General features: G+C 40.1%; 2 pseudogenes; both read left to right on the forward strand.

Moving 5' to 3' along the window:
* The first annotated feature begins 4,494 nt into the window (after nt 1–4,494).
* LOC143643359 (small ribosomal subunit protein uS2 pseudogene) lies at nt 4,495–5,331 on the forward strand (annotated as a pseudogene).
* A 6,822-nt stretch (nt 5,332–12,153) lies between these two features.
* LOC143645068 (mitochondrial import inner membrane translocase subunit TIM14 pseudogene) lies at nt 12,154–12,577 on the forward strand (annotated as a pseudogene).
* Nucleotides 12,578–13,541: the final 964 nt, after the last annotated feature.

A 13,541-nucleotide genomic window follows, 5' to 3' on the forward strand; every position in this document is an offset into this window, starting at 1 on the left:
CTATCTCTTTTTTTCCTTCTGTTGTTTGTGTTTTAGTAGAAAGAGTTTAGATATAAACCCACATGTCCACGTGCAGTTGATTTTTTACGAGGGTGTGCTGGTTTGAAGGAAAGTATGCCCCCTAAGAAAAGCCATGTTTTAATATGGATCCCATTTCTTAAAGGTAGAATAGTCTCTATTCAATGCTGTGTATTTGGGACTGTGATGGGATCATTTCCCTGGTTGATGAGATTTAGTTAAGAACGGTTGTTAAACTGGATTAGGGGATGACATGTCTCCACCCATCTGAGTGGGTCTTGATTAGTTTCTGAAGTCCTATAAAAGAGGAAACATTTTGGAGAATGAGAGACTCAGAGAGAGCAGAGAATGCTGCAGCACCACGAAGCAGAGAGTCCACCAGCCAGCGACCTTTGGAGATGAAGAAGGAAAACGCCTCCCGGGGAGCTTCATGAAACAGGAAGCCAGGAGACAAAGCTAGCAGATGATACCGTATTCGCCATGTGCCTGTCCAGCCGAGAGAGGAGCCCTGACTGCGTTCGCCATGTGCCTTTCCAGATGAGAGAGAAACCCTGAACTTCATCGGCCTTCTTGAACCAAGGTATCTTTCCCCGGATGCCTTTGATTGGACATTTCTATAGACTTGTTTTAATTGGGACATTTTCTCGGCCTTAGATCTGTAAACTAGCAACTCATTAAATTCCCCTTGTTAAAAGCCATTCCGTTTCTGGTATATTGCATTCCAGCAGCTAGCAAACTAGAACAGAGGGTAAAAATTTTCACTCAATTGGGAAAGATAAATATGTTCAACAAATAGTGCTGGGAAAACTGAATCTCTCTATGCAGCAGAATGAAGGTAGACCCCTACCTCACACAATATACAAAAATTAATGCAAAATGTGACCAAAAGGCAGAAGCAAGAAATGAGACAAAAGGAAGTTTCTGTGGCTGAAAGATTTCAGAGTCGAGATGTTATCCTGAAGATTATTCTTACACATTATACCCTTTTTAGTTTATGGTGTATTGGAGTGGCTGGAGGGAAGTACCTGAAACTGTTGAGCTGTGTTCCAGTAGCCTTGATTCTTGAAGATGACTGTATAAAGATATAACTTTTACAATGTGATTGTGTGATTATGAAAACCTTGTCTGATGATCCTTTTATCCAGGGTGTGGACAGATGAGTGAAAAATAAATAATAGAGAGGATAAGGAGTAATGTCAATTGGGTAGGTTAAAATACTAGTGGTCAATGAGAGGGAACAGTAAGCGGTGTGGGATGTATGAATTTTTTCTTATTATTTATTTTTCTGGGGTGATGCAAATGTTCTAAAAATGATTATGGTGATGAATACACAACTATGTGATGATATTGTGAGCCATTGATTGTACACTGTGTATGGACTGTATATGTGTGAAGATTTGTCAATAAAAATATTTTTCAAGGGCCACGGTGGCTCAGCAGGCAGGAATGCTTGCCTGTGATGCCAGAGGACCTGGGTTCGTTTCCCGGTGCCTGCCTATGTAAATATATATATATATATATATTTAAAAATGAACACAAAATGGATCAAGGACCTAAATATAAGAAACAAAACTATTAAAATCCTTGAAAAAGATAGGGAAGCATCTTCAGGACCTTGGTTAGACAACGGTTTCTTAGACTACACCAAAAGCACAAATAAAACAAGAATTGGTTGTGGATTTTTCAGAATTGTCTCTGTATAGGATCATGTCATATCTAAAGAAAGTTAGTTTTACTTTTTCCTTTCCAATTTGGAAACCTTTAATTTCTTTTTCTTGCCTAATTGCTCTGGCTAGATCTTTCAGTACAATGTTAAATACCAGTGGTGACAGTGGGCATCCTTGTCCTATTCCTGATCTTAGAGGGAAAGCTTTCAGTCTTTCACCACTGGGTATGATGTTTGTCTTTCATCAATGATTTCAATATCAGAAAAATTAAGTTGATGTGCTTATTTAAATAGAAAGCACATGAGAATAGATGTAATTTGTAATTTGTATACTGTTCTTTATATGTTGGGTTTAGAGTCCTAAAAATCAGTATAAAGGTTGTTTTGGTTGCAGAAAATGAACTATGCTAGCTTCAACAATTCTCAAAACACAAATGAATTGGACGTATCCTGGTTACCCTTAGAGGTGCAGGAAGCAGGGACAGATTGCCCACCAAAACTCAACTCCAGTGACTCTACATCTTTAGTTCAAAATTCTAAATTCTTTAAAAAGATCTGACTGGCCAGGTATTCTTATCACCTCCTAGTCATCTCATTGGTAAAGGATGGATTCCCCACCCTAAATAGCATGCAATGGCCAAACATGTGCCGCCTGACATAGGACAGATGAGTATATTAGTTACTTATATTCATAGCCTGGAGGTAGAAGAGGACTTCACACACCATGGGGTCATGCAGCAGTTATACTTGGAAACAAAATGAACCAGCAGGGCTGTAGGAGGCAGGCTCTGTAGTGACCAAAGAATGGGACGCTCCCTGGTTCCCACGGGTAATCATGGTCTGGCAAGGAACTGAAGTCCATTGGGTTAGGATGAGGACTATGTGGGCTGCAGCTGGCCCATGTGATAAAGGAGCCAGCTGGTGGGTGGCCTTTCCTGCTGGGTGAATGGTTTCAGGAGAGAGCAGGGCACTCAGTTTGGCCTTTGGGGTCCTGTGAGGCTCAAAGATGTAAGTGCAGCACATGGAATTTCAGGCCTTATAGTTCTCAAGGATCAGGGTTCCTCCTTGGGCCAATCAGTTATAACCTCAGAGTAAAGTCATATAGGACTGGCCTAACTACTAGCAGTTCCTGGAAAGGGAGTATTTTAGTTTCCTAACTGCCAAAATAAATGTCATAAATTGGGTTGCCTTACCAATAGGAATTTATTGGCCTGCAATTTCAGAGCTAAAAGTCTTGCTTTTTCCCAGGTTGGTATTTTCTGGCTGGCCAGCCATATTTGGGGTTCCTTGTCTTTTCAGTCACATGACAATGCCCAAGGCAGTGTCTTCTCCTTTGTCCTTTAGGTTCCATTTATTTCTGGCTTCTACCTGTTCCCCATGGGTTCTTTCTCCTTCTGACTTTTACTCTGTTAATGAAGAACTCTAGGAATCCATGTTAAACCCCAACCTCATTCATTTGGTCCATACCTTAACTGAAGTAATATCTTGAAGAGATCTGATTTATGATGGGTGTACCCCCACCAGAATGTGGACCAAGTCAAAGAACATGTCCAAACCAGGGCACACAATTCAGTCCTCCCCAGGGAGGAATGGTTTTGTGCAGGGTATCCAACCCAAGAGGCACCTGCTACATGCACTACCACAAATCTTCCAACGTTTTTTCACACTGTGCAGATAAATAATGTTTCTCAAATCCATTGGCTTGTTTTCTTTACATTTAATCCCCAGGTCTAATTCAGTTATTGTAACTAAATGCCCATGATATGGAACTACATATAAACAAGCCTAAAAATGGTAAACAGATATTTGAAAAGGAGTTTTGTGATTTGGATGTCGTATCACACTCACTTCTCAGTAAAAGATCCATTTTGCAGATACAATGGGCTTTGCCGGCACTTTATATTCGTAATTGTTAATTATCATAATCACTTTGCAAGGTGGATATCATTAGGTAATCTGCTACAGTTACACAGCCACTGTGTCAAAGACTTCTAGTTGCCTACCTGACATCCATTCTGTTTTCTTTAACCAAGAGAGGAAAGAAGTTTTTTGAGGGGTTGGCAATATTCCTAATCTAAATACCATATTTTTGAGCCCAGAGATGGTCAGTGATAGAGAATTAGAAGTCATTGGGGAAAATTTTAGAGGAAGCTGAGTTTTTCCTCCTGCCAAGAGCACAGACCCCATGACTGCAGCTCCCACAGGAATACTTGAGAATGGAAACCAGACTCCAAGGATGGTGGAACACATAGATTGAAGGAACTTGGGTCCCTGAAGAGTGTAAAGTTGCCATATCAACTCTGGATTTCTTTATCAAGAGAGAAAAATAAAATCTGCCTTGTTTATATCACTGTTATTGAAGTGAAACCTGGCCCAAATTACAATAGCTACTCAGTGCCAGAATCAGGATTTGAATCCAAATATAGATGAAGCTAAAATTTTGCATGCATTCTGTTACCTCACATACTTCCTTAACTGAGGTTGCAGGAGGGCTGGGAACAAGCTGTGGTTCTGCCGCTCATATATACAATATATATTGAGTACCTCTATGAGTCATATGCTATTCTAGGTACTGGGATACAACAGTGAACAAAACAGACTAAAATCCCTTAGAGTTTATATTCTGATGAGGGGTGACATATAATTTTTTAAAAGGCAGTATAGACTATGTTAGATAATGAATAATGATAAATGCCATGAAGGAAAATAAAACAGTGAAAGTGAATAGGGAGGCCTTTCTGTGCTACCCAGAGAGGGGTCCATACAGCATTGTCCTTGGCTCCATCTTAACTCAAAGGGAAATTTAAACTATGTCCAGAGCCCTTAATTTCCTGCAGCTGAAGGAGGAGGATGTCTTCAAATTTCTTGCAGCAGGAACCCACTTACGTGGCACCAACCTTGACTTCCAAATGGAACAGTACATCTACAAAAGGAAAAGTGATGGCATCTACATCATAAATCTGGAGAGGAAGTGGGAGAAGCTTCTGCTGGTGGCTCATGCCGTGGTTACCATCGAAAACCCCACTGATGTCAGTGTCCCATCCTCCAGGAATACCAGCCAGCGGACTGTGCTAAAGTTTGCTGCTGCCACTGGAGCAACTCCTATGGCTGGCGCTTCACTCCTGGACGTCACCAACCACATTCAGGCAGCCTTTCAGGAGCTCCCAGGGCTGACCACCTGCCTCTCACAGAAGCATCGATGTGAACTCGCCTACCATTGCTCTGCGTAACAGAGTCTCCTCTGTGCTTTTGCCATTGCCATCCCATGCAACAACAAGGGAGCCCACTCAGTGGGTCTGATGTGGTAGATGCTGGCCCGCGAAGTTCTGCGCATCTCCCCATGGAAAGTCATGCCTGATCTCTGTTTCTACAGAGATCCTGAAGAGATTGAAAAGGAAGAACAGCCTGCTGCTGAAGAAGCTGTGACCAAGGAGGAATTTCAGGGCAAATGGACTGCTTCAGCTCCTGAAGTTACTGCTACTCAACCTGAGATTGCAGACTAGTCTGAAGGTGCACAGGTCCCATATGTGCCTATTCAGCAGTTCCCTACTGAAGCCTGGGGTGCTCAGCCTGCAACTGAAGACTGGTCTGCAGCTCCCACTGCACAGGCCACTGAGTGGGTAGGAACCATCTCTAGGTGGTCATAAGCTGTTCTTCCAAGTGGAAATAAGGTTGCCAGAAAATTTTCTATTTAAAAAAAAAGTGCTAGAAAAAAAGGTTTCTGTTTTCTTTAGGGTGATCAGGAAACCCTTATTGGGAAGAAACTTTTGAGCAAGTAACTGAAGGAGCTGAGAGATTAAGACATAATACATGACCAGGGAAAGAGCTTTCCAAGAAGAAATTTCCCTGATCATTATCAATCTCCATCTCCCAATCTGTAAAATGAGAAGGTTCAATGAAATTGTTTCTAAGATTTCTTAGAAGTTTAGTGAGTACCATGGGAGCATGTTGAATCAAGGGGCTGGCAGGAAACTTGCTTGAAAATACCTGTACCTGCAAGGAAGACCCTACCCAACTCTCCTATACTAGAATTGCTTTCAACCATGAGATATTTGTAGGTGTTATGTAGAAGAGAAGGTTGTAGAGAGAGGTTGTTCTCAAATAGGCTTTGGAGACTGGTTTAAGTTGAAATTTCGCTGCTGCAGGACTTTTCAGATTTATTTGCTGCAGAGCCCAGAATCGTTAATATGCTAATGCATGCAACGATGATCTGGACGTGAGTAATGGTGTGCAGAGTCTGCCAAACTTAAATGAGCATAAAAACCTTTCTTAGGCAGAGCATCTGGTAAAACTATTCCACAGAACTCACTTTGGGAAATAATACTGTGCACCAGGGGCTGGAAAATTTTTTCCATAAAGAAGCAAATAATAAATATTTCAGGCTCTGCAGCCCAAACTACTAAACTCCACCATTCTAGAACAAAAGTAGTCATAGACAATAAGTAAAAGGATGGGGAGGTCTGTGTCTCAATAAAACTTTGTTTATAGACATTGAAATCTGAATTTAATATAACTTTTATGTTCATGAAATTGTATTCTTCTTTTGTTCATTTTTTCTTTCAATAATTTAAAAATGTAAGAACCACTCTTAACTTGCCAGCCATAAAAACAGGCAGCAGGCTGGATTTGACCTGCAGACCTTGGTTTGTCAACTCTTGCTGTAGAAAGATGTACATTTATTCTATGCTTTTCTTAATTGGTGCATTTATTTAAAATGCATACTGATAATGAACTTTTTAAAGTCACAGTGCTGGTGTCCTGACTCCCCCTACCCCCCCCACAAAAAAAATGTGTCTGTAAGTCATATTCCCAAAATGTATTTGAGGCAGAAGAAAGATTTTTCAGAAGAAAAAAAATCACTGAAAAGGCATACTTTTGGACACAGCTCTTTTATAATAACTTCTTCATAGAAAATGGAGTTTAACTCTGAACCTTCTTTCTAATTCTATGTTGGTAACAGGATCATTGAAAAAATTTTGCTGTATGTCTCTCTAGAATTGGTTTTGTTTATTTTCCTCTGTATAATTTTAAAACTCTTTATATTTCTGTATCTACAAGATTCACAATAAATGCTTATTGAGTGAATGTATTATCTCAAATGTATTGGAACATTGGCATTCAGCCTGGCCCAAAATACTGCTAGGGCCAATATTAAAATATTATACTTTCACTACAATAAATAGTAGTCTCCTTTCTCTTCATCTTTTTATTAAAACCTATGCTAAGTATGAATTAAAAAAACTTCACTCTCACTATGATGTAGATGACTTATAACAGCAAATGGTCTTACTACTCTGTTGGGTGCATTTGCTTTTTAACAGGTTCCAACTCTTCTCCTGAGGGAATGAAGCTTTGTATCTCACAAGTCAGTCCTCAGGGACCCAACAGGTTGGAAAAGCATTTCTTCCGTGAGCATCAGGGAAACTTCCTTCCCCTGAAATCATATCCCATAAGAAGTCACCTACTTCACCATTAAGGAAAGACAACTGCACTGTCATCAGAAGAAATAGTCATGGCTTGTTTATGACAGAGGTTCACCCAGGCAGAGGCTCCAGTTAAGGCTGGCCTTCCATCCCAGATGGAAGATTGGGGGAATAACATTCTCCAGGAAGAATAAGCACAGAAATTATCCACACCTTGGAAACATCAACACACAGAGACCTCTGTTTAGAAAGAACAAGGTATCTTATTGGAGTGCCAGAGGACATATTTCAAACCTGTTGAGATTTTAGTTACATCACATAAAAGGGAAAGGCTTGGGGGGCTTGGCCAGCAATTAACAGAACATGTGGAATATCAAATTTTATATCACCAATATTTAGATTGCTTTCCTTTTACAAGGTACATAAAATACACAAATGAGCATTCATCTTCCCAAGAAATGGTAATTCTGTACACTGTCATTGGCTTTGGATCACTGCTTGAATTGAAACTAGAGCACAGTCAGATCCTCACACTCACCAGGCAATACAAAATTCTCATCTAAGGACAAACAGTGTAACCTGATTGCAAATATAGTGGAGCGCATGCATTTCATTGCATTTTTCTTTCTCCTTTTGTTCATTTGCTCTCCACTAGGGGATGTGATTTCTGAAACTCTGCTCTTTATGTTGATGGGGTTTGCTGGGAACTGAGAGTAAAAGCTGAAAGAGAAACAAGCCCTTCGTGTTCTCACATTACATTATACTTTCCAACCATTTGAAGTTAGTATAACCCTTCATTAAGTACTTGGCAAACTTTAACTATACATCTGTGAAGCTGGATCTTATTTTCCTTCACATTACCTTTCACCTACTTTAAAATAAACTGCTCATTGTTCAAGAGGGAAAACTCAAATTTGTTTTTTCAAAGTAGTCTATAATGAAGTAAAACATTGCTAGAAAGTTTGCAATTAAATAATTTACTGTGCGATAAACCTCAAGAGAAAGTAAGTCAATGAGGAATCATTCTTCAACCTTCAATATTTAGGTCTCTATTTGCTTATTTGACAAATATAAGCTCTCTTATAAATTGGAAAAGTATATGAACCTGATTTTTTAAATGTTTAAACCATACTGAAAAGGAAAAGACCATTTAATTATTGTTTCTGTTTATTTGGGTATTAAAATAATGGGAGAAATGTGTGGAAATGTTCAAAAATTTTATTAGATTTAACTTTTTTTAACCTAAATTTTCACAAAGCATATTGCCTAGAAAGAAAAACCAAATCTGTTTTTAAAAATCATTAAAATAAATACAGAGGACCTACTATGTGCCAGGCATGGTGCTGGATGCCAGAGATGATGGGAAGATGAATAACTTGGGATCCTTGATTCTATAATAGACATTTGCATAGAATAAAATGAAAACTTCCTACTTTGGGCTGACCTTTCATCATTTGATTGCCTTTATTACCCCTGTTCTCTCTCTTTCTCCTACACACCTTGCCTTGGAGCCATATGAAATTATTTATAATTTTCCAAATATGCCAACTCTTCCCAAGCTTTTATGCCTTTGCAAATGCTAGTCTTTCTACTTGTTATGCTATTCCTCTTTGGAACACTTGCTGAAGTTCCAGTCATCTTCCAAGTGTCAAGACAATAACTGTTACCCCCTCTTTAATTAATTTCAGGTCCCCGGTTAAGGAAAAGTTAGTTACGTCTTTGTCCTTGTATCTACAGCACCTTAGACCCAATTATTTAAAGTGTTTCTTGCAATATATTGTAATTATTTATTATGCCTGTGTCTACAGTGAGCACTAGGGAGTTTGTTCATCTTTATATTCCCATTGACTATGCATCATGCCTAGTGCATGGTAGGTAATAAGTGAATGTTTAATAAAAGTGCCATGGAAGCACTGAGGAATGGATGACTTTCTCTTTCCAGGTATTTGGAGGAATGGTTTGTAGAAGAGTAGACACTTGGCTTTTGTTTTAGTTTGCTAAATGCTGGCAGAATGCAATATACCAGAAATGGAATGGCTTTTAAAAAGGGAATTTATTAAGTTGCAAATTTACAGTTGTAAAGCCATAAAAATGTCTAAACTAAGGCATCCAGATAAAAATTCCTTGACTCGAGAAAGGCTGATGTCTGTCACATAGAAGGCACATGGCTGGCATCTGCTGGTCCTTGTTCCAGGTTCAGTTGCTTTCAGCTTCTGATGCCAGTGGTTTCCTCTCTAAGCGTCTTTGGGGCTTCACTTAGCTCCTCCAGGACACAACGCTGGGTTCTGGCTTGCTTAGCATCTCATGGGAAGGCACATGGTGGTGTCTGCTGGGCTCTGCATCTCCAAACATCCATATCTAGGCATCTGTTCTCTCTGAAGGCACTCCAAACATTTCCGAATGTCTGCGTCTCTGAAACAACTGTGTTTTCTCCAAAATATTTCCCCTTTTAAAAGACTCCAGCAAATTAATCACGACCTACCTTGAATGGGCAGAATCACATCTTCATCTAATCAAAAAGCCACACTCACGGGGCGGGCCGTGGTGGCTCAGCGGGCAAAGTGCTTGCCTGCTATGCCGGAGGACCTCGGTTCGATTCCCAGCCCCAGCCCATGTAACAAACAAACAAAATACAATAAAACAAGAAAATGTTTAAAGATGTTTCCCTTTCTTCCTCCCTTCCTTCCTTCCATCCTTCCTTCCTTCCCTTTCTTCCTCCCTTCCTTCCTTCTATCCTTCCTTCCTTCTCTGTCTTTCCTTTAAAAAAAAAAAAAAAAAAAAAGCCACACTCACAATAGCATGTGTTGCATCTCTGTGGAATTAGACTAATCAAAAGGTTGCACCCACAATTGTGTGAATCAGTCACCGTGGAAATAATCTAATCAAGGTTTTCACCCTACAATTTGAATCAAGATTAAAAGACGTGGCTTTTCTGAGATACACAACACTTTCAAACCAGTGCAGATTTGATCAGGAATTTCTCATAATATTCCAAATAAAGGAAATTACATGTAGGTACAAAAAATTGGGGTAGAAGCAGATGAGGGTTTAAAAGTGGGTTGTTAACAAGACTGAAAGATCCAGTATGACATGTGTTTGTTTGCTAGCTCCCAAAATGCAATATACCAGAAACAAAATGGCTTTTTAATAAGTTGCTAGTTAACAGTTCTAAGGCCGAGAAGATATCCCAGTTAAAGCAGGTCTATAGAAATGTCCAATCTAAGGTATCCAGGGAAGGAAACCTTGGTTCAAGGAGGCTGATTGAGCACAGTCAGAGTTTCTCTCTCATCTGGAAAGGCACATGGTGAACACAGTCAGGGCTTCTCTCTCATCTGTAAGGGCACACGGCAAACACAGCATCTGCTAGCGTATTCTCCTGGCTTCCTGTTTCATGAAGCTCAGCTCCCTGGGAGGTGTTTTCCTTCTTCATCTCCAAAGGATTTTGGCTGATGGACTTCTGCTTCTCGTGGCTATGTTGTTCTGTTCTGCTCTCTCTGAATCTCTCATTCTCCAAAATGTTTCCTCTTTTATGGGACTCCAGAAACTTATCAAGACCTACCCAAATGGGTGGAGACATGTCGTCACCTAATCCAGCTTAACAACCACTCTTGATTAAATCACATCTCCAGGGAGATGATCTGATTACAGTTTCAAATGTAATAAATTTGAATAAATGTATTGAATAGCGATTATTCTGCCTTTATGAAATGGGATTTTGATTAAAACATGGCTTTTCTAGAGGACATACATCCTTTCAAACCAGCACAACATGTTCCAAAATTTGTCAGCACTATGGTGAACACTTTGCAAGATGATGAGATGAGATGTAGAGAGAACCATTAGGAGATTGTTTGAATCCTCTAGGGGAGAATGCATCATAGTCTAGATTAAGATCATAGCAATGGAATGGAGAGAAACATTGCAATTAGAGAAATATTTAGGAAATAGAACAGAGACTTGATTTGATATAAGGTTCTAGGAAGAGAGGGTAGAATACTGAGTCACGTGATAAAACTTGCTAGCTTCAACATATGCTTTAGAAAGATCACTGATTAGGTTATTTCTGTTGAGATGTGACACACTCATTCAGGGTGAGTCTTGATCCTCTTGCTGGAGTTCTTTAAAAGAGGATAAAACACATGCAAAAGTTAAGAAATGAAATTGAGAGACGCTCACAGAAAAAGCCCCAGAGAGAAGTTGAGAAGCAAGGACACACTCAGAGAAGCTGAAGAAAGGAAAACATTTAAGTCAGAAGCTAAAAACAAGGAAACTTGGAGAGAAGGACGAACAGATACCGGCCACGTGCCTTCCCATGTGACAGAGGTGTCCCGGATACCACAGCCTGACTTCAGTGTGCATTAGAATGTTCTGATTCTTATCTCTTACCCTCACCTCTAAGGTGACACATGTGCTTTAGTTATCCCTGACTTGTTTATAATTTTTGTAGTTTTGTTTTACAGTTTTTTTTTCTTCAAGCTATATTAGGGGGGTTTGTTCCAACCATAAGATCTTGAAGATGCTTCCCTATGTTTCCTTCTAATTTTATGGTACCGGCTCTTATATGTAGGTCTTTGATCCATTTTGAGTTAACTTTTGTACAAGATGTAAGTTAGGGGTTCTGTTTCACACTTTTGAATATGGATACCTCCAGTTCTTACAGCACCATTTGTTGGAAAACAAATAAAAAGAAAAAAGAAAAAACTCATACATCCCATACCCCTTATCCCTCCCTCTCATTGAGAGGGAGGTATATTTCAATATACCCAATTTTTTTTAACCCTCATCCCCCCTATTATTTATTTATTACATTATCCTTATATTTTACTCATCTGTCCATACTCTGGATAAAAGGAGCATCAGATATAAGGTTTTCACAATCACACAGTCACACTGTAAAAGTTATATCTTTATACAATCGTCTTCAAGAATTAAGACAACTGGAACATGGTTCAACAGTTTCAGGTACTTCCCTCTAGCTGCTTCAATACACCATAAACTAAAAAGAGATATCTATACAGTGCATAAGAATAACCTCCAGTGGCAGCCATGAGGTGGGTGGCTGTGGCCTGTGGGCTGTGATAAGCAAACTCCAGCTGAAGGCAGGGGAGCCAGGCTAGAACTATGGCTGGTACAGTGGAGCAGGTAGACTGACCATTGCAGCTGCAGGATTTGCAGGCCATTACATTTTGCAAGCCCTGAAGCATATGGAGCCTCAAGTAAAACAAGTTTTTCAAAGTCTTCTAAAATCTGCCTTTAGTGGCAGCTATTACAGAGGTAAGTTTGAGCCCCAAACAACAAAATGGGAAGCAACATTAATACTAGGTATAAGCCCTACTTCCTGTAAAGGAAAAATAAGAGATGCTCATCGACAAATTGTGTCTTAAATTACCTGGACAAGGGAAGATCTCCTTATTTAGCAGCCAAAATCAATGAAGCTCAAGATTTACTAGAAGGTCAAGCTAAAAAATGAAGTAAATGTATGATGAAAATTTTAACTTGTTAGTTTATGTATATGATTACCAACTTCTTATAATAAAATGTCTCAAAGCTATAATTTTAAGAAATGATTTAGCACAAAGCCTTGTTATAATTTTAAATTTGAGAATTTGGAATCAGATTACAGACTATTTTAGGATATTTGGGAGTAATTATTAATTACGGATAAATGTCCATATACCATTTGATTAGAAATAGTCACTGCTCATTTAGCTCATAATGCCAGGCATTTCTCAGGACAAGGTGAATATGACAGTTCCAGCACTGAAGGAGCTCCACTTTTAATGGGGGCTAATAAACAGGTAATTAAGATATGATGTAATGATAGAATTAGCATAAACTGCTATATGGTGGGGACTTTCACCTCATTAGGAGAAGAGGTTGTTCAAGGCACAGAAAACCACACTGTAGAAATCAGTGGCCCAGCTGCTTGGAACCTGCAGCTAAGTGAGTAAGAAGCTGACCCATGCACATATATATCATAATTGACAGAACTCAGATTTCATACTTTTAAAAACTACGATAGTGGAGAGAGTGCATCGAGAGCCGTGCGGGGGCAGGACCGCGGACAACCTCCCCCTCCGGGGCATTGTTCTCCTGGGCGGCCCGGCCCAGTCCACAGGCGTCCTCGCGGAAGCAACTTCCGCATCCCGGGCGCCTAGCCTGGGATCCTGGTCGCTGCGGGTCCTCGGCTTCTCGCCACCCAGGGCCGAGAGCTTCAGCTGCCCTCGGAGACTTCATTCAGGGGAAGGGCAAGATCCCACATCTACAGTGACAGGAAACAAGCCCAGACACCACCTGATTCCGTGTTGCTTTGTGCGGTGGCAGCGGCTGGGTGTTCTGTCCTCGCAGGGAGGAGAGAGTGGTGGCCCGATTTGGAGGTTCTGCTGAGATTTAGAAGCTACCCTCTGGGGCTGTGGGCTCTGGTGACCAGCCAG

Source organism: Tamandua tetradactyla, chromosome 8 (genome assembly GCF_023851605.1).
Source record: "Tamandua tetradactyla isolate mTamTet1 chromosome 8, mTamTet1.pri, whole genome shotgun sequence".
NCBI classification, from domain to species: domain Eukaryota; kingdom Metazoa; phylum Chordata; class Mammalia; order Pilosa; family Myrmecophagidae; genus Tamandua; species Tamandua tetradactyla.